This window comes from Phodopus roborovskii, unplaced genomic scaffold (genome assembly GCF_943737965.1).
Source record: "Phodopus roborovskii unplaced genomic scaffold, PHOROB, whole genome shotgun sequence".
Classification (NCBI taxonomy): domain Eukaryota; kingdom Metazoa; phylum Chordata; class Mammalia; order Rodentia; family Cricetidae; genus Phodopus; species Phodopus roborovskii.
Window position 1 is genome coordinate 41,397,041 of NW_026126410.1, and position 22,988 is coordinate 41,420,028.

Genomic DNA, 22,988 nt, shown 5'->3' on the forward strand with positions numbered 1-22,988 from the left:
CAGGAAGGATCAGCCCAGAATACAGAAGGGCAAGCTCACAATGTGGCAGTTGCGGTTTTAACATCTGGAACTTTTGCTGTACTGTGCCTCAACTCTTCCTATTTCACTGTGCCTCAACTCTTCCTATTTCACCTGAAAGACAGTCTGCTAGCTCTGAGAGGCAGAGAAAGCACCCAGCAGACCTTTCTCCTCAGCCAGTATCTCAGAACAATCCCTCTGCTCCTCTCTAGACTTCTCAAATTCAGTGTCCCTCCCTCCTACTTCCTGTGCTTTTTTGTCTGTCCTTTGCACTCCCTCTTACTGTCTATAGTTTTATCCTATGTTCACTTCCTGTCATCTGATTGCCTGGTTAGCCTCTTGAACTATGGCTGACTTTATTTAACTGTTTCTAGTATTCAAGCAGAAAGCTCTTGGATTAAAGGTGTGTGCTAAGGCTGAGCCACACAACTAAAAACAGTTTTTTCCAGTAAACAAGTTAATATCAGGGTACACAGTGTGACCAAATAGCCTGCTACACTCTTCACCTTCACTAAATGTTTCTTGCTCTAAGAGCTACGTTATGAAGTGAACTATGTTGGACAAAGTTACTGCCAGAGTCATGAGTAGAAGGTTTCTACAATATGAGGTTCTACATAATATAAATTCACCAGGAGTTAATCAGAATGGAATTTCAATTAAGAGCGTTATAGGAAGGTGTGTCAAACAACCTATCATTGGTGTATATAGTAGATCCTCTTAAATACAATTTTCACTTATTCCATGTTCTTAAATTTGAGTTTCCATTGTTTTCCAGGATTCCCCCATCATATGATCTTTTTGGTGTTGAATGGTTGATTAAAAGCAATAAAGTCTTTCTACATTCTTTGTAACACTGTTTACTTTTCAGCATGAGGTAAGGTTGAAGAAACCTCAATGCCTTTTGACATTCTCTCAAGTATAGAGGCTTCTAGGTTAACTGAGGTTTTAAGATATAAAGGCTTGCAGCAAACATTCCCCAGTTGGATGTTTACTGTGACGATAAATGTCACCACCAAAACTAGAGGAGAAAGTGGGGGGGGGGTGTAACTTCAGTTCACTAGCAGCAGATCACCATCCATGGAAGCCAGGCCATGAGAATAGCAGAAATCTAGAGGCACCAGGTGAAGTAGAAACCATGGAGGAATGCTGCTTTTTGTCTGCCCTCTGGCTTGGGCTCAACCAGCATTTTCATAACCTAGGACATCCTGGGCAAGAGTGGCATATGCAAGATGCACTGCATCATCCAGTGATCTAGATTCCCCAACATTATTAGCATAAAGTGAATGACCAACAGACACATCCATGGGCCAATCAGATCAAGGTATCTACTCAACTGAGATTCACACATAGTGCTAGGCTGTGAGAACTTGAGAGGCAAACAAGGACATCAGCATTCCCATTATTTCCTCTCAATAACTATTCTTTGTTGTTATTGAAGATTAGAATATTATTGAAGGGTTTGCTCATTATTGGGTATATAGAGTTTGCTGTTGATGAAGAATAGAAATATTATTGGAGGCTTCTCTGTATTATTTGAGTGTAGAGTATCTCACTATTATGAAGTTTCGGGGGATACTTCCTATGTGAAAGTCAGGTAAAAGCCTTGCCATAATCTTAGCCTTTGTCATGCACCTTACCCATATGAACTGTACAATGCAGTACAGGCATGAGGAACAGCTAAACACCTGTCCATGCTCCACATTTGCAGAAACTCTCTCATGTGTGACTTCCTTGATACTCAACAAGGGTAAACGATAAAGAATCTTCTCAATGCTCTGCATGTTTCTAGGGCTGTTGCTTAGTATGAATACCTTTGTTTAAGGCAGCAGTTGTCAAGGTGTGGGTCATGATCCCTTGGAGGTTAAATGACCTTTTTCACAGAGGTCATCTAAAACCACTGGATACAAAGATATTTACATCCTGATTCATAACTTTGTTGGAAGTAGCAAAGAAAAAAAAATTATGATTGGGATCACCACAACATGAGGAACTGTATGAAAGGGTGTCAGCATTAGGAAGGTTGAGCATGATTGGTTGAAGGTGTGTGGGCTCCTTAAAAGCATTGTCACACCATTCACAGTTATGTTGCTTCCTTCTGGGATAAATTCTAAGGAGGCCAGGATATGTTTATAGAATGGTAAAGTACCTCACTACACGCTTCACATGTGTATGGCTCCTTTGTACTAAGGATTCTTTTGTGCTGGGTAAGATCTGAATGATTCCAAAGGCTTTATGACATTGCCCCTATTTGTAGGGCTTCTATTCAGAATATTTTTGATATCTTTTAGGATCTGAAGAAGCATAAAACATTTTATGAACATTTTAACATTTGTATTATTTCATTGAAGTTTGAATTACCTTGAGTTGAGAAACACTAGAAATTTATTAAAAGGTTTTTAATATTTTTGACACTAGTGGCATTTCTCTCCAGTATGAATTATCAGGTGTTTTAAAAGTTCTTAGTAAGTGCCAAAGACCTTGGCACTTTCTTCACAGGGCTTCTCTATCAAATGAATTCTTTGATGTTGTTTAAGACCAGAAGATTAATGGAAGGCCTTGCCATTCTGCACACTTACAATGTTTCTCCCCAATTTGAATAGTGTGCTGTGTAAGTTCTAAAGTTCTTGCCACATTCTTTAAACTTGTAGTGTTTCTTTCTAGAATAAATTCTTGAATGTTTTTTAAGGTTCTGGTACAGTTGATCAGTTTGCCACATTCTTCACATTTGTAAGGTTACTCCCCAGTGTGAGTTAATTTGTGGTGATTTAGCTGTGACTTTTTATAGAAGGCTTTTCCACACTCCTCACACTTGTAGGTTTTTTTTCCAGAATGGATTATCAAGTGAGCAGAAAGAATCCGAGAAATTCTAAAGACCCTGCCACATATTTCACACTTGTAGGGTTTCTCTCCTGTATGAATTCTCTTGTGCTCTGAAAGTAGTGAGGGAATACGGAAGGCTTTGTCACACTCTTCACACTTATAGGGTTTCTCTCCTGTGTGAATCATCATGTGTTTAGATAGTCCTGACAGACTATTGAAGGCTTTGCCACATACTTTACACTTGTAGGGTTTCTCTCCTGTATGAATCCTCTTGTGAACAGAAAGTCCTGATGGACCATTGAAGGCCTTGTCACACACTTCACACTTGTAGGGTTTCTCTCCTGTATGAATATTCTTATGTATAGAAAGTCCTGATAGACGATTGAAGGCCTTGCCACATACTTCACACTTATAAGGCTTTTCTCCTGTATGAATCCTCTTGTGTACAGAAAGTCCTGATGTACAATTGAATGCTGTGCCACACACTTCACATTTGTGAGGTTTCTCTCCAGTATGAATTCTCTTGTGTATAGAAAGTTGTGATGGAATATAGAAGGCCTTGCCACATACTTCACACTTGTAGGGTTTCTCTCCTCTGTGAATCCTCTTGTGTACAGAAAGACTTGATGGACGATTGAAGACCTTCCCACATATGTCACACTTGTAGGGCTTTTCTTCTGCATGAATTTTCTTGTGTTCAGTAAGTCGTGACGGAAAATAGAAGGCCTTGCCACATACTTCACATTTGTTAGGCTTTTCTCCTGTATGAATGCTCTTGTGTGCAGACAGTAGTGATGGGCAATTGAAGGCCTTGCCACACACTTTACACTTGTAGGGTTTCACTCCTGTATGAATTCTTTTGTGTTTAGAAAGTAATGATGGGGCATGGAAGGCTTTGCCGCATACTTCACACTTGAAGGGTTTCTCTCCTGTATGGACTCTCTTGTGTTCACAAAGTAATGATGGAATACCAAAGGACTTCCCACATTCTTCACACTTATAGGGCTTCTTTCTTAAATTAATATTCTGGTTGTTAATGGGTTGTGAATTCCAAGGAAGGGTAATGTCACATTCTTTGTCTGTAGAGTGGTTTTTTCCTGGTGAGCAAAGGTTGACAAATGAATGAAAACTAAGCTAAATTCTCTATATTTATGTTTATTTTTAAAAACAGAATCATTTACGCATACATGCATTTTTCAATTTTCTAAGGCTGTATTCAGTGGAGCCTAAAAACACCATGACACGTGAAAATTATATATCTTGCAGTGAAAGATGAAGACCATGACAATATAGAATATAGAATCAAAGCAATGTTAGTAAAACATAGAAGGAAGACAAAACATCAACAATCAAGAAAACAAGACTATTATGCTATTATAAATGAGCCACTTAAAGAAATATAGAAACTTTATGAGTGGATGAACACAAAGTATGAGAGTAGTCAAAGTTGGTAGACACATGTTTTCAGAGTTTAAATATATCCTAACTACAGACATCTAGTTTAAGAAGGTATGAAAGTTATGCTGCATAACAACAAAACTGTCCATAACAATATTAAATGGTATATTTCATGGATTGAAGATAGTAGGATTGACACGTATTAAATGAATAAATATTCATTAACTTATGAAAAAGAAATCACAGTCACCTAGAAATTACAGAACTTAAGCAGTCACTGTAAACATTGCTGCCTTAAAGAAAAAAGGATAAGGCACAAGAGAATCCATGCATAATAACATCCTCTTCTCACAGCAAAAGACAGACAAGGACACCCTTAAAAACTGATCTCCATCAGAACACTGTGAGTAAATGTTCATGACAAAGCCTGGCTTCCTGCTGCATCTCAGGCCTCCCACTCTGTACTGGCTGCGCCCCACCACCACCACCCCCACACACCTGTATGCATGTCAGCAGCTACTGGTCTCTTCATATCTGAAGGGCCCTGACTTTCCTCCAGAAATGTGACCAGGTATGGCTTAGAAGAAGCAAGACCTGTATATGGGAAAAGAGAACAGCATTATTAGTGTGTTCTGGAGATCACAGGTGCTCTCTAAGACTGGATCTATAAGGAATGAGAAGATGCAATCAAGGGATATGAAGAAGTATAGTTCTTCATGTGTTTCCTGATGGACAAGCAGAATGCTTAGGAGAAATTTAGGATGTGCATGTCCAGACTTTAATGATACTCAGCTAGAAGGAAAAATATCAAAACTGAAGAGTGTGATTTTTTTTAACTTGCATGCTTCCCACTTATACCACTTACTTTATTATAACATTACACAAATATAAAGGATACTTCTAAAAGGGGGAAAATTATGAACACAAGAAAAAAATAACATGATTCTAAGGTGTATGAATACTCTCCTTAATTTTCCTTAAAATTTGTCCAATAAATTTCATTGTCGGGGAAGCAAAAGCCCCCATGGGATACTGTACCAAAATAGTTTTAGGCTGACACTTAATTAAGAGTTCAGCATGGGTGTTCCTCACCCATGTTGTAGAATATTATTTTAAGGTGTGTTACTTTTGTTTATGCTCTGGAACATTTGTTCAGTGATGCGAAGATGTGATTAAATACAAAAACTTCAACTGTGTTCAGGAGGCTGAGTCAGCAACTAGCAAACAGGAAGTAGTAGGGAGGAGCCAGGAGAAGGAAAGGGAGGAGAAGAAATGGCACTTTTTGGGATACACAACAAGGAAAAGAGGTGAGGTACTGGCTATTCAGCCTCTGAGGAGCAGAATCCCATCTCAACCTTTGAATCTTGAGTTGTTTAGGAGGACAGAGATTTAGATAAGTTCCCTTCCTAGCTTTGAAAGAGTCCAGTGCCTGAAGGAACAGAATTCTCCCAGGCTGCTGCTCCTGTGGCCTAACAGGAACTGCAGAGGAGTTGCAGTTCCTGATGAGGAGAGTCATGGTTTAAAAGGCAACAACAATTAAAAATCAAAGAGCAACCCACCCAGGAACACAAGGTTGCTGAAGTTCTCCAACATCACATCCCTGTACAGACTCCACTGAGCAGGGCCCAGGGATTCCCACTCCTCTGCAGAGAAATCTATGGCCACATCCCCAAATGACAGTGTTTCCTGAAATAAAGAAAAAAGAAGGAATGCTATACATTATGCTAATTAAAACTTCTGATAAAAACATGAATACCTAGAGGTATATGTGCTTCTAGATATAAGTGTAAAGGTAGTCCAGAGAGAGAGAGAGAGAGAGAGAGAGAGAGAGAGAGAGAGAGAGAGAGAGACCTACAAGGACTTCTGATATAGGAAAAGCACTATTCCTAAAATAAGTCTGATGTAGTTCTATGATTAGCACAGAACTCATGATTAAGGAAACTGAAGACACTAGAAACTCCCATGGAAATTATACTTTTAAGATCCATACAATAGAGAGCAGGTGTGTCTACATAAATGTATGTTGAAGATCTGTGCTTGATTCCCAGAGCCACAAGGCTGCTCCCAACTGTCTGTAACTCCAGTTCCAGAGGATCAGACAATCTCTCAGACATGGACACTAGAAGAACAACCATGCACACTACATAATTAAAAAATACAATTTTGAAATAAAATAGGTGTTTTGTCCCATTCTTGTATCGAAAGACCACGCACTGAATGTCCATTCTCACAGTAGAGAGCCATGGTGATGGAGAGGGCACTTCTCACTCAATATGAACAATCACGAATGATAAACACAATGAACATGCAGATCTGATCCAGCAACTCTAGGCTGAGGGCTGGCTTCCTGAGCATGTACAGAGAGATGCAAGTGACAGTGTATCAGGTGACATAAGTTTCAGCCACCAAGGGGCAGCACAATAAATGAAGAATTTGTAGACAATATGGAATCAATCACAAGAATTTTAACAAAATTAGGATTAGGAAATTTAGCAGTGGGAACTTACACTGACCCAACTCCCTCACAGGCCCTGGGGAAAGGACAAAGGGAATGACACACAGGGCACAGCCTACAGAAAGCATGAGAGGAACCAGAAATGTTGAGCATGCAGGATGGTTTTCTTCAGAAGGAAATGGCTGATGTCTGTTCACTAGGAAGCTGGAGTGGATGGTGTCTAACAACCTGGTGATCTTCTGCCAGTCTATGGATCTGACCTCACCTGAATCTCACTCCACCCCAAATCCTAACCATTGATCAGGCCCTCATTCTGAGCTTTGTCTCAGTGAATAAATGCTATCCTTATGAAAGTGGTCCCATGAAATTTGCATCCTTAGTCAATAAAACCCATGATTGTGCTTATTACAAATCTGTCCTGTAACTTCACCGTCCTTTGAAATAAGATGACCATGCCAGAAGACATCAGATTTTATTATAGATGGTTGTGAGCTACCTTGTGGGTTACTGGGGACTGAACTCAGAACCTCATGAAGAAGAGACAATGCCCTTAATCTGAGCCATCTCTCCAGCACAAATGAAGATCAAAAACTGAATTCTTTCCTTTTTTTTTTTTTTTTTTTTTTTTTTTTTTTTGTTTTTTTTTTTTTTTTTTTTTTTTTGTTTGTTTGTTTTGCTTTGTTTTGAGACAGGGTTTCACTGTGTAGTCCTAGTTGACTTCTAAAGCTTCTAAAAGCTTTAACTTTTTGTAAATTGTGAAACATAATTAAGCCATACAAGTTAATGGCCAGTCACCTTAAAATGATTAAATTCTTCAATGTGCTCAAACCATGTTTATAGTCAAGCTCAGTACAAACCTAATTCATTATAAGAACAGGCTTTAAAGTCCCATACATGTTTGCATAAGGAGAAGTAAATATGTACAAATAAAGTTCATTTAAAATCAGGTATACTTAATAGATAGCCCCAAGAATCCTTAGAGATAAATAAAAAATGTTTAATCAGTGACACAGAGGCCATCTGGATTATACTGCCTGTTCTAATTTATCCTTCTCAGATCTCTGATGTTGGTGGAAAACTGCCAGCTTTCTCAGTTTAACAGCAACATTAACAAAATAAAAAATGATCATTTCTTTAATTGCTACAATATCATAATTAAAATTCATGTTCTTATACAGCACACACACACACACACACACACACACACACACACACACACACAAATAACAATGTAATTGAAACTAAAGTGGATTTTAGAGTGGAACCATACTGCCAGGAGGGACTATCCAGAGCTTGCCCTCACCTGACCCTTGACCCCCCTACACCCTCTGCTTGAGTGGCCCCGCTCTGGCACACTGGACCTCCTCTCAGCCTTGGCCCTCCTGTGCCCTCTGCTTGACACCTGCAAGAGAGTTCAGACAAACCAGAGTTACTGACATTGAAGTCCTGACCAACCAACACCCACCAGAAGAGGAGAGTAGAGAGAGAAATCCCACCTGTCCCCACTGGAGGAAGCGATGGGAAGACGGCAAAACAAGGACACATTCAACAATAGAAAGACCAGTGTGACACCAACAGAATTTAGGTGACTGCAGATAGACCCATATCTATTGCCATGAACAAAACTTAAGTTCAAATGGAACAAGGGCCTTAACATAAATCCAACCACACTGAATCTCATAGAAGAGAAAGTGGAAGGTACCCTTGAATGAATTGGTACAGGAGATCACTTCCTGAACACAACACCAGTAGCACAGACACTAAGGTTGATAATTAATAAATGGGACCTCCTGAAACTGAGAAGCTTCTATAAGGCAAAGGTCACAGACAACAAGGCAAAATGGCAGCCCGCAGAATGGGAAAAGATCTTTACCAACTCCACATCTGACAGACGGTTGATCTCCAAAATATACAAAGAACTCAAGAAGCTAGTCACCAAAACACCAAATAATCCAATTATAAAGTGGGGTATAGAAGGAAATAGAGAATTCTCAATAGAGGAATCTAAAATGGCTGAAAGACACTTAAGAAAGTGCTCAACATCCTTAACCACCAGGGAAATGCAAACCAAAACAACTCTGAGATACCATCTTACTTCTGTCAGAATGGCTAATATCAAAACCACCAAAGACAGTTTATGCTGGAGAGGATATGGAGAAATGGGAACACTCCTCCACTGCTGGTGGGAGTGCTAACTTTGAAAATCAGTATTGTGGTTCCTCAAGAAAATGGGAATCAATCAACCACAAGATCCAGCAATACTTAGGCATATACCCAAAGATGCACATTAATGCAACAAATGCATCTGTTCAATTATGTTCACAGCAGAATTATTTGTAGTAGCCAGAACCTGGAAGCAACCTAGATGACCCTAGACTGAAGAATGGATAAAGAAAATGTGGTACATTTACACAATGGAGTAATACTCAGCGGAAAAACAAAAACAAAACAAAACAAACAACAATGGAATCTTGAAATTTGAAGGCAAATGGATGGAATTAGAAGAAAACCCAGTCACCAAAAGACAAACATGGTATGTACTCACTCATATATGGATTTTCGACATAGAGCAAAGGATGACTAGCCTACAACCCATACCGCCAGAGATAGGAAACTAGGAAACTGTGAGGACCCTAAGAGAGACATACATGGTCACTCACAGAAGGGAAAAGGGACAAGATCTCCTGAGCAAATTGGGAGCAGGCTGGTGGAGGCTGGGGGCAAGTAATGGGAGTGTAATGTGGTGATTCTGGTCACAGAAGTCTATATAAGCGATTCCTATTCCACAGTAGGCATCCACAGATCTAACAATTAATTCCAAAGGAAACGAAACGAACATCCTATACAGCAAGGACTCTTTCCTTGGAAACTAGGAACTTTAGGAATTTCTGTTAGTTTCTAATTATATTGGGGGGAGGGGAGGAGTCGTCTAGGTATCCTATGAAGTGTAGGTGGGGCTAGGTGTCCACTCTTTCTAGAAGTCCTGAGAAATCTGATTACAGCCATGCTAGCTAGAGTCAGCTAGGGAGAGCATGCATCCCCAGCCAAGCAGGAAAGTGAGCTCCCTTCCCTCCCCAGACAGGAGAGTCACAGACCCTCTCTGCCCTTGCAACCCTGTCTTCTCCCACTTTCTTCAGCCCTTGACTTCTGACCCAGCACTCCAGTCCCAGAAGCACAGGTGGACTCGGGCAGCAGGGCGCGCTAAGAGACTAGACAGCACATGGCTCTGGCATGGCGTCCTTTCCCCTATCAAACCTGCACCAAGGTGCAGTGGTCCAGCCCAGGTCAGCACAGCAGCACCTCCAAGTCAGGGTCTCTTGCCTCCCGACCAGCCCGAGTCCGCTCCCTCCACGCCGGACCCGCCACCTCGCACAGTCCCTCAGATCTGCAGGACAGTGCTGCACCCTGCACCAACCTCCATTGCAGAGATCCAAGCGCACCGCTCAGCAGGACACGCGCCCAACTTTGGGGAGAAGCGAAGTTTGAAGACTGAACCCGCAAGTTCTTCCGGTATCGAAAGCCCATCCTTGTGACGTCATCACTATGGGACTACATTTCCCATAAGGCAGCGCGAAGGACTTCCGGAAATCCTCGGAAAGTGATTTGTTGGAAGAAAACCTGATTGAGAACAGGGACAGGATGAGAGCAATCCCGGGTATTTCAGTCCTGCGATCTCTGCACCCGATGTTATCCTGTGAGCCTAGCCTTTCACAGTCATGTTTACCGTATTTCCTAGGCATTTCCGCTGAAAGGTTCTGGATGTTAAAGCTCAGGTGTACTTACTATGAGATCTTAACTACCGCATGGAAACTCAGATTCACCTGTTTTACTTAAAATAAGAAAGCAGGAAGCTAATGTAGGACTGAGCATCATCTTTTCAAGATGCTTTTTGAAGCCGCCCTTGGTGACCTTGCCTGTCATCCAGTGCCTCAGGCGCTAAAGACAGAAGAACCAGAAGACAAGGCTAACAAAGACAGTTTATAGATGTGTTACATTTAAACACAATGTCGAGGATGGACAGTGGGCTAGCTCAGGGTAAAGTGCTTGGTTATAATGAAAAGGACTTCTGTTCTATATCCACTAATAAAAAATAATTCTTGTTCTCTTGTGCTGACCCACAGTGTGAACCATGCACGGACCAGACTCCACATGTGGAATAGGGATCATATGAACCCTGGAATCTACACAGTGAAGGGCATGGGTCAGATACACTGAGATGTTTAAAATCATTGAACAAAGTGGAAACTGCTGATGCCTGATTCTAGAATCCATCACAGATCTTTCCATCTGTGTATAAATTCCTTTCCCACACGTTCACCTATTAACCTGTGTAATAAATATAAATTCAGGGTCTGCTCTTCCACAAAGACCTCACACACTCCTCCCTGGCTTCTCACTACTCAGGCAAGGAGTCAGCACCAGGTGTTCTCTGAGCACAGGCTTTCCTCCTCTGCACCTCCCCCAGGAGGAGGGCACAGCTCCTGGGATCGCACTGGAGTGTTCACGGACTCCTGGTCCATCATGCACTGTAGGGTTTCCTTCTGCGTTATGTTTTATATTCCTTATTGAATTTTCCCTCTTCTCTGACCCTGACACTGTTTGTATTTGACACTGTCTTGAACATCAACGGTATCTGCCTTGACCTTCCCTCCCTTTTTTGAGGCAGAACACAGATTATTCCGCAAACACACGGTATTAGAAATGTGATTTTTAGGACTAGCAAATGAGCTCACTGTAGTGAAGTAGCCACACTGGAACAATGCTGTAGTAAGAATGCCCATCTCTTCCTTGGAAAGAATTTTTCCTGTAGAGTCCACGCTGAGACAAAGACACAAATCCCATCACAAGGAAGATGTGATGCTTTCGGGATGGACATTGATTCCGAGGGAAGCTGTCTCTGAGCAGAGACTGTTCAGGTCCATATTCGGCTCTTCTTTACACCAAGCATTGTATTCAACCCAGTGACACAGAGCACCTCTTTCAACTTAAAGAAACTATTCAGCAAGCAGTGCATCCCCCCCCCCCCAGACATTTGCTTGACAAGTCTGGTCAAAATGAGGTCATGACTGCTCTGCCTCCTTCCTAGTGCTGCAGTGAAGGGCACTGTCAGCAACCTTAAGACTTAGCATTTCTGAGTATGGGTAGGCTTTCAGTATGTGTATGTGAGTGTGTGTACATATGTGTTCATGTCTGTTACAGGGAGACACATCTGGGAATCTGTGGTTTCATATGAGAATTGCAGATCCTTGAGGATGCAGCATTAATTCACACCTCTTTTGCAGCTCCATTTCTTCCTAGTGGGATTGTCTGTTTAAAACAACAGGAGCAAGAAGAAGGAGCTACCATGGTGCAGGTGTAAACTCAATATGCAGGATCTAAAAGAGATGGGGAACCCACCTGAAACAGTGCCTAGAGGGCAAAATCCAGAGCCTAAATAGCCCAGAGACCTACAATAGAGCCAAACATGACCAGGAAAAAATAAAAAAAATAATTTAAAAAAAAATCAATGAATGATCCTTAATGATACCCTAATACATTAGCACAATCATCATCAGAGAGGGTTCATCCAGCAACAGAAGCATAATCCACAGTCAAACATTAGGTGGATCTTGGGAAATCCTGAGGAAGTGAGGGAGGATTGTAGGAGCCAGAGGCTTCAAGGACACCACAAGAAAACCCACAGAATCAACAAACCTGAATTCATATGGGCTCACAGAGACTGAAGTGTCACAGAACCTGCACAGGTTTGACCGAGAACCTCTGCATATATGTATGTCATGGTTGTGTGGATTGGTGTCCTTGTGGGACTCCCAACATGGAGCAGGTGCTGTCCTGCCTTGATATTATAGTCTTATTATAACTTGGTATGCCATGTTTGGTTAATAGTCATTGGAGGCCTGCCCTTTTCTGAAGAGAAAAGGAGGAGTGGATTGGGGGGGGGCAGTAGGGCAGTGGCAGGGAATGGAAGAGAGGAGCGAGGGCAAACTGTGGTTGGGATGTAACCCATGAGAGAAGAACACGTTTAAAAAGTAAATTGAAGAGAGCACCCTTCAGCAGCACATTAATGACTCACAATATGGACAATTCTAACAGAAGTTGAGTTCTTATGCCTAATATGTTTGTTTAGGCCCTGTTGACAATTTTGTCTATCACTTCTAATAATGTTTTTGTATAATACCTGGGTCATTTAATTTCCTTCCAATAAAGCATTTGGCACTGGATATGATGTTTAACAGAATCACTTCAAACTCTACACTTACAGGCTAAGATAGTTCAGTACTTAAGAATGTTTAATGGTCTTGCAAAGGATATGAGGTTGGTTTTTTTTATTCAACATGCACATGGCTGAGCATAAGGAATATGTGTCAATTTAGAATGTAGGAGCTGGTTAATAATAAGCCTGAGCTATTGGCTGAACATTTACAAATCATATACTCCTCTTTGAGGTAATTTGGAAACAGCTTCTAGGATGGGAAGACTCCATCCACACCCCTCCATTCTACCTCAGTTTCCTTGTTGTACTGTCAAGGATCACCTTACCAGTGATGTAAATGCCAACAACAGCCTAGGGTCTCCCTGGCTTACAGAATCATCTACAGGCTAATGTAATAGAGGCAATTCCTTACTCAAGGTTCCCAGTACCCAGATTCCGATAGTTTCTGTCGAGTTGACAGATACCAAAACAAATAGAACAAAGATTAATTTGGCCATTCATGTTGTTAATTGTCAGGAGTTTTCTAGACATGGGAAAATATACCTGTTGGGGGAGAAGCTTTAGCAAACCTGCATCTTGACAAAACAAAGTCATAAAGCAGTTCTTTATGCTTGTGCTGATGCTAAATTATTTCCAGCATCTACCAATCTTGCTACCATGATCTGGGATGGTGATTACCAATGTGGAAACAAATACATATCTATTGTGCCTACTCACTTTTTAAATAAAATAACACATCTGATTCAACTATAACATAATGAGTGTTTCATGAATATAGTCACACATTTTATATGAAGTAGTACAGTAGTAAATAAAATGAAAGATCATATGAGAAAGTTAATATAACAGGACAGAAAGGGACTGGTGCTCATATAAAAGCCATGCCCTAAGACCCTGAAACTATTGGCAGAAACAAATTCCCACTGCACTTCCCTCTTTTTATAAATAAGACGTTTCTAACCCTGACACAAAACTATAAACAATAGGAACAGATATTAAGTGTTGTCCAGGAGAAAGAGGTAAAAACATACACAAATTTAAAATGACAACCAGCAAGAACAACATCAAACAAGAGACACACATTAGATGTCCAGGCTATAGGTAATTGGCAAAAATAAAGAGATTATTTCAACAGCTGTGCAAATGGAGTGTCTCTGATGACCAACGTTCTGAGAATAGCTCAGTGCTGCCAGGAGCAGTCATGTCTCATGTCAAGAGAGTTTTAAATTATTAATATGTTTAAATGCTATATTCTGTAGGTGTTTGAAGGTCAAATATCTATGCTGAGTACATTTCTGCGCATCTAGAGAACCTGATGAACATGGCCAGGTATGAAACGCCTGGGTGACTTCTCAACAACATATATCGCTTACTGACTGAAGTGTCACATATAAAAATAAACAATCTTTAAACAGATGTGCAGCATGAGAACAATCATCTTGAAATTGTAACTATATACATATATGTGTAAATATTCTGATCAGAGGTAGACCTATATAGTGAAACCTGAAAAAAGTAGCCTTTAAAATTTTTTTTCCTTTTTATTTACGCGGCAGCACTCCACAGTTTTTCAGCTTTCCTATTCCTGACAAAACTATCCTTAAATTGTATCAATATGCAAAATATCATAAGCATATGTAGAAACATACATACAATATGATAAAATGACTTTACATGGGTGTGCAAAAACATTGTAAACAGAAAAAGGAACCTGCACAATATGACAAATATAATTTCAAGTCTGTAACACATCCATTCACCATGTAGCCACTGGGGAGGTAGGAGCCCAGGGAATCACCCAAGCAAGTCACAGCCACATGGAGATACACAGATTAATAGCAATTGGTTAATAATTAACCGAGAGCTAGCCAGTACGAAGCCTAAGCCAATAGCTAAAAACTATAAATAATATTACGTCTCTGAGTGATTGTTTCTTAAGTGGCTGTGGGATCCAGTGGGGGGGAAAAAAAACAGTGGGAATGAGATAGATGGAGAAAAATCTCCTTCTACAGGGCAATCCTGTCCCCAGTGTGACTACAGACTGACTGAGTGCCTATCTCCTCCCCTCTTATATTTCTCTCTAGTGCTGGTATTAAAGGCATGCACTACCACCATCCAGCCTCTACAACTGACTAGTGCATCTGCTGGGATTAATAGTGTGCACCACCACTGTCTGGCCTGTATGGTTGACTAGTGAGGCTAGCTTTGCACTCCAGTCTTTAGGCAAATTTTATTTGTTAGATCACAACCAAAATATCACCACAGTGAACATCAACATTTACAAAGGAATAATGAACTCAGAAATTTCAAGATATAAAAAAAAAATCTACATTTAAAAGTAAAAAAAAATTTACAAATATTTTTCAGAAAAGCAACAAGTCTCACAAAGAAATCAAGGAGGTAAGCCCATGCATGAAAACACCAAGAATGCATTCAAACAGATGAAATGAAGAAAGTGAGAAGCATTCAAAATGCAAATTATAAAATATTGATGAAAGACAAACACAACATGAATGGAATGAAATATATCTTTTATATTCATGGACTGGGAAAATTTAGGGATGAAATAGCCACACTATAATCAGAGAAGAGAAAGAAACAGTCTTAGCCAGCTATGAAAAATGGGTATAAAATAACTGTCCAAGCACAAGGCTCCTATCATGGCACAAAGTTTATGGGACTAGCAACCATTTTCTAACTGGATCAAAAGCCAGAGCACTAGCTAGTGCACATGTCTGGGTGTGTGAACTGGTTCATAAACCTGTGCCTGGATAGGTGATTATGACCTAGTAGAGAACCTACTACTATCATGTGGTAATGGCTAAAGTAAAGAACTGTCCTCAAGTCCATATCCACACAGTAAGTCCCACTTAGCACCATCAGAAAAACTCAGTTGTGCAGTAGACAGTGATTAAAACAGAGTCCTATGATTTGTCAATATGCATAGGATAACAGGCTGTCGTGTGCTCAGCTCTAAATGAGATACCTACATCATATCTGAAACTCAAGGTTTAACAGTCATCGTGGTGGACAAAGCGGGAAGGTTATAAGAGCCAGAAATCGTAGGTGTATGCAGCTAAGCAATGATTGCAAGGAATGACTAGGTTGTCACATGCATGAACTCACAGTGGCCATGACTACATGTGTGAGAGCTGCAGAAAAAGCCAACAAAACATGTGCATAGAAAGGTGCAGTGTTTATAAAGTCCCACACTGTGGTGAGGAGGTATTAGCAATGGAGAACTAGAGGAAGCCTGAGGAACTTCTCCCTTCAATCATCCTACACCTCGGCACAAACCCATAGCAGCAAATGGACTCTTCATTTGAAGAAAAAGCTTAATGAGTTTGAAGAGAAACTGGTGGTATAAATAGGGAGTAATTTGCATGGAAAAATGGAAGTTTGGCCAAATAACCTTATTTATATATCAATCTGAATTTTTTGAAAAATAAAATATACTTAGATATGATATGTCATAAGTAACATATATGTATATATAAACATAATGTAATATCTATAATAAAGTCAATATGGCTTCTAAGAATTTCCCAACCTGACCCATTCCAGTTGGGACTTCAGCACATGACTTTGGCTATTGAAAGTTTGCAAAGGGTTATTATTTTATTGTGAAGGTGTGATGAGGGGGCAAAATATTACTGGGACACTTCAACGCTGTATTGTCACTTCTATACAGGTTCCCTTAATAAAAAGAATACATATGTGCAAGGGATTCACACGATAAATATCCCAAATAGTAACTGGACTAAAAATATATCCACGGACTATTACACTTGAAAAGTTGGAACTATACATTCTTCTCAGATATACAGTGAATTTTCCTTAAAATGGACCACATTACATACCATAAACCAAGCACTTACACAAAGAAAAATAGAAATATATTCATATTTCCACTTAGAGGACCCTAGTCTGAAACAGAAATGAAGAGAGAATAAACTTAGAAAATGCAGAAATAATTGATGACTAATTAATATACCTTTGAATGAACAGTGGCTCATTTACTATCTCAGAGAAAGCAGTTCTAAGTGGAGTTATTATACTGAAAAGTTCTTAATTTAAATATTAAGTTCTCCAGTAAGTATTCTAGTGATCCACCTCAATAGTAGAGTAAAAAGTATAAGCCTAACTTAAATACAAAGTTGATAATGACTCTGATGAACTTATTATATTATCAACTTATTATTGATAGTAAATAATAAAACTCAGGATACAATTGATGAAGTAGAGACTTGAATAAAAATATTTAAAAAATAATCAAACAGTTTGGTTCTTTAATAAGTTTAACAAGATTCTTCAATCTCTGGCCAAATAAAAGACAGAGAAAAAGAGATAGGAATACTGAGACGGAATCTAAATTAATAAAACTCAGTACAAAAGGGACTGTTTAAAACAGACTCCATTGAAATCCAGAAGATTATCAGTATAAACTTTGAAATCTAATGTTCCAACAAGTTGGGAAAAATAGTAAAGGGTAAATTTCTAAATACTTATGAATGACTAAAAACATCCAGAAGTTAAAGCAACCAGCATGGTCCCATAAGAACAACAACTTCAAGGGAATGTTGGTCTTTGTCAAAAAATCTTGTTTCTATCAAGATGACCATGTAGTGTTTGTGCTTAGTACATTTACATGATGTATTACAGTTATAGATTTGTCTATGTTGAAGGATGGCCTGTCTGAAATTATCCCAATTTGGTCATGGTAAATAATTTTTTATTGAAAAACAACAACAATGAAACAGAAATTAAAGACCACAACACAACTCCAGAGCACATGGGTTTGCTGCTAAATCCTGCCCAAGTTTCAAGGCTGATCTCATAACAATACTTATATTAACACTTCTCAATCACTTCCATTGAACAAAAGGGGAACTGTCAAATTCATCCTGTGGAGCCAATATGACTCTACTACCATACCTGGATAGATAGGTGTGGTGGAACACAACTTTAATCCAACTATTCAGAAGGTGAGTGGCCAGATTTCTGGGAGTTAAATGTTAACATGTTCAACAGAGATTTCCAGGCCAGTCAGAGTTACAGAGAGAGACACTGCCTAAAACTAACAATGGTGACAACCACAAACAAATCCTGGATAAGAACACATTTCAGAACAATATCCCTGATGAACATAATAAAGGCCATGCATAACAAACCCATAGCCAATCCTCAGTAAATGGAAGGAAGACTGAAAACATATCCTCTAAAATTTGGCATGACATAGGGGTTCAAATACTTCATTTTAATTCTTTAGAATTAAGACAACAGAAAATAGCAAAAGGTAAAAATGGGAAAGAAGTTAAACTAACCCTGTTTGAAGATTATGTGACTCTGTACTTAAAAGATCCCACACTATCCAGGAATAACTCCTGAATCTAATGGGTACTTTCAATAATAACAGCTCACAAAATCAACTAAAAAAACCATTACCCTTGGCCAGGCAGAGGTGGCACACACTTTTAATCCCAGTACTCGGGAGTCAGAGGCAGGTAAATCTCTAAGAGTTTGAGGCCATCCTGGTCTAGAGATTGAGTTCCAGGACAGTCAGGGCTGCAGAGAGAAACCCCTGTCTTGAATTTAAAAAAAGCCTTCATGTACGCCAACAATTAACAGACTGAGAAAGTCACCAGGGAAATAACCTACAATAAATACAGTAGCCCAATAAGGAAAAAATACAGGAACAACCCTGAGGACATGAAAAACTTCCACATGTATAAAAAATAAATTACCTGAATGAGACATTACAGAAGAGAAGGATATGTCATGTTCCCGGATTTACAGACCTCACATTGTAAAAATGACTACATTAATATTCAAACAAAAACAAGCGTGTAGACCAATGGACTATAAAGTTAACAACGATAAGTCATTAAGTCAATGGATATGGAATTTTTGACCGTCATCAAAACCATATTCTAAATTAGATAGTCTTTTCAACAAATAGTGCTGGTAAAATGGATATCCAGGTGTATAAAAATGAAATTTTGATCATCCTGTGGGGAAAAAAATTGGGATGGAAAGACAGTTATTTAACATTGGATTTTTTTTAAAGTCACATATTACCTAATAATACACACACACACACACACACACACACACACACACACACTCAAAATCACATGTGGTTTGTATATTTTTGCAAAAAAACACCATTCACAATCCATAAGCTTATCTTGATACTACATCTGTGTTTGTTCATGTAGATGTGTGTAGGCACATAGGAAAAGAGTAGAGGCAACACTTTCGAAAGAAAAGCAGATGATGAGACCAGGCCAGAATGGAGGACAATACTGAGGAGAAAATACTATGATGCATATGTATTAAATGTTGATCCTGTCATTTGGCATGCAACTTTAGTAACTGTTCCTATTACAGTGATAAAATGTGCTCACAGAGCAACTTACAGGAAAAAGGGTTTAAATAGGACCATGGTTCAAGGACACTGTTTTCCACAGTAAGAAAGTTAAGACAGGAGGAGCTTGATGCAGCTGGTCCAATTTCACCCACAGTCAGGAAGCAAGAGATAGAATTATTATTTATACCATGCAGGATTATTATCCTTATACCATGCAGGATCTCAGCTAAATAGATGTTTCCACCCATAGTCTACAAGTCTTCTGACCTCCAATAAACTAATGAAGATAATTCCTGCAAAGGAATGTACAGAGACTTGTCTATCACATGATCATACATGTCATTGTATTAACAACTGAGACTTAAGCATTACTTCTCCATCCCTTGTCTACAGGAAATCCAAAAGTTTAAGTTTATTTTATAGTGTGTGTGTGTGTGTGTGTGTGTGTGTGTGTGTGTGTGTGTGTGTGTGTGTGTGTACCCATGAACGAAGGTCAGAGAACAACCTTCAGAGATAATCCCTCTTTCTATTATGAGAGTACTGAGAATACAAATATGGCTTTGGGTCTTGTGGCAATCAAGCTTTCTCCCAAAGCCATCAAGTTAGCTCCAACTACACAGCTCTCTATCATAACATTCCCTCCCTTCCCCCCAAACTTACATTCATCTCATAAGTAAAATGGGATTCAACTAGACAGGACCACAAACTACTGAACAATTTCAAGAGTTGAAAAGACCCTCAGCGCACATCTCATCTGAGACTCTGGGCAATGTCTTAAGTGAGGTTCTACAACATAAAAACAAATGGCACACTTCTACAATTCCCACTCTAAAACAGAATAATCAAAGCACAGCAAGGAAGGATCAGACCAAACTCCAGGAGGCAAACACCCAGTCTGATAACTCCAGTCCTCACATCTGGGAATTCTGCTGCACTGATGTCGACTTGGGTGGCTCCCACCTTTCCAGCTTCACCTGAAACATATACAGTGTCTGTCCTACCTGGTCCTATACTTACTTCCTTCAAACTCCTGGCATCTCCAGTATCTTGGACCACGCAATAATTTGGTTTTGTAACAAGATGATATCCTCAGACCTGAGTGGCCTGAATGGTTGTGATATCTGTGACTTGATTCTTTCCATCACATTAAACAATGTTACATTAATTTCAAGCAATCCCTCGTGTTTTTTAACATTCTATTTAACAATATTGATTTCCTACATTAATTTCCTTATATTCATTACTGAGGAATGACAAGACTTTGCTACACAATTTGACTTTACATGATGCTTTCTGCTATAATTTGCTCTATGATGTTTGCATGTTGGGCAAAGTTTCTCTCAGAGTCATGTGTAGAAGGTCTCTGTTTCATTTGAATTCACTCATCATTTATTGGAAGATTATTTTCCAGGAGAGAGGCTCTGAGGATAACTAGGATAGAAAGATTGGAATACTGCCCCTCATTCTTTACATAGTTTGATTTCTGTTGGTGTGATAAACACTACAATCAAGGCTACTTAAGGGAGAAGAGAGGTTATTCGGTTCACTGGCTTCATCCATGGAAGCCAGGGCAGGAGAATACAGCAGAAATCTAAGGCAGCAAGTGGTGCAGAAACGCGAGAGGTATGCTACTTTCTGGCTTATGTACTTTGGCTTCGGCTCAACCAGCATTTGTCTACCATCAGGACCACCTGCTCAGGTGTGGCACAGCCAAGGTGCACCGGCATCATCATTAATTGGTTTATATTCATAGAATACTCTTTCAGCCCAGATACACGGGAGAGGACCTAAGCCCTGCCCCAAATAATGTGACAGACTTTGATGATTACCCTTTGGGAGACCTCACCCTCCCTGGGGAGTAAATGGGGGTGTGATGGGGGGGCATGGAAGGACAGGAGGGAGAGGGAACTAGATTGGTATGTAAAATAAGAATGTGTTTAATTTAAATAAAAAATTTTTTTTAAAAAAATTTAATTTTAAAAAAAGAAAGAAAATACCCCATAAACATGGTCACGGTCAATCAGATCCAGACTGAGACTCTATCACATACTGCTTGGCCGTGTGAAGCAGAGAGCAGAAACAAATTGGACATCTTCATTGAGGAGCTTCTCATCAATGCAGATTCTTCGGTGCTGATGGTGATGAAAATATTTTTAGGTTGTTTCCACATCATTTGAGTGTGCAGAGTTTCCCTCTAGTACGATGTCTTTGGGGACACTTTAGGGTACTTTGGGTATGAAAGTCAGGTGGTGGGACTGCCACGATCTTACTTAGCATTTGTAGTGCTCTTTACCACAGTAAAGCCTGTGACTCTTGCAGAAGAATAAAAAGCAGCTAAACACACCGCCATGTGTTATACATTTACAGAGAATCTCTCATGTGTGACTTCCTTGATGTTCAACGAGGGCTGAGTAAGCATTTCAATATCCTTCACATTTGGAAGGTGGGTGCTCAGTATGTGTGTGCTTTCCTTTTGTTTAAGGTGTGAGGGTCCTTTAAAAGCACTGTCGCCCCCTCCACAGTTGTCCTGCCTCTCTCCAGGACAAATTCTGGTCAGAGCTCTTCACCACATTCCTCACGTGTGTACAGCTGTCCTCCACTCCTGATTCGTCTATGCTGGGTAAGGTATGCATGCTTCCAAAGGCTTCCCCACATTCCCACACATATAGGATTTCTAGTCAGAATGATTTTATATATATATATATACATAAATGTATATATATATATCTTTTAAGGTCTGAAGAAGTATAAAACATTTTGTGAACATTTTAACATTTGTATTATTTCAATGAAGTTTGAACCACCTTGTGTTGAGAAACTTTACAAAGCTCATTAAACAGTTGGCAACATTTTTTTTTTTTTTTACACTATCGGCATTTCTCGCCAGTATGAATTAATAGGTGTTTTTAAAGTTCTTGGTTAGTGCAAACGACAACTCTGTACTTCCTCTCACAGATGGATCCTTTGATGTTGTTTAAGACCAGAAGACTGGTGGAAGGCCTTGCCACATTCTCCACACTTGTAACGTTTCTCTCCAGTGTGAATTCTCTGGTGTTTAGAACGTGCTGTGTACGTTCTGAAATCTCTGCCACAGTCTTTACACTTGTAGGGTTTCTCTCCAGAATGAATTCTTTGATGTTCCTTAAGGTTTTTGGTACAGTAAAACAGTTTCCCGCACTCTTCACACTTGTAAGGTTTCTCCCCGGTGTGAGCTAATTTGTGTTGAGAAAGGTATGACTGAGTAGAGAAGCCTTTGCCACATTCTTCACACTTGTAGGGTTTCTCTCCAGAATGGACTCTCACATGACTAGAAAGTTGCCAGGGAGTTCTAAAGACCTTGATACATACTTCACATTTGTAGGGTTTCTCTCCAGAATGGATTCCCAAGTGAGTAGAGAGATGTGAGGAAGACCTGAAGGCCTTGCCACACACTTCACACTTGTAGGGTTTCTCCTGAGAGTGACTTTTTTGATGCTCCTTAAGCTTTGAGGAATAGTAATACATTTTGCCACACTCTTCACATTTGTAGGACTTCTCTTCTGTATGAATTCTCTGGTGCACAGAAAGTAAGGATGGAGCACTGAAGGCCTTACCACATTCTTCACACCTGTAGGGCTTCACTCCCAAGTGAATTCTCTGGTGTTTAATAAGGTGTGAGTTCCAGCTGAAGGCCTTACCACATTCTTCACATGTATAGGATTTTGTTCCTGTTG

General features: G+C 39.7%; 1 pseudogene; it reads right to left on the minus strand.

Annotated features, from left to right (window-relative positions):
- Positions 1 to 2,377: 2,377 nt before the first annotated feature.
- Positions 2,378 to 22,988, minus strand: part of LOC127220707 (zinc finger protein 728-like) — a 28,995-nt pseudogene continuing 8,384 nt past the window's right edge.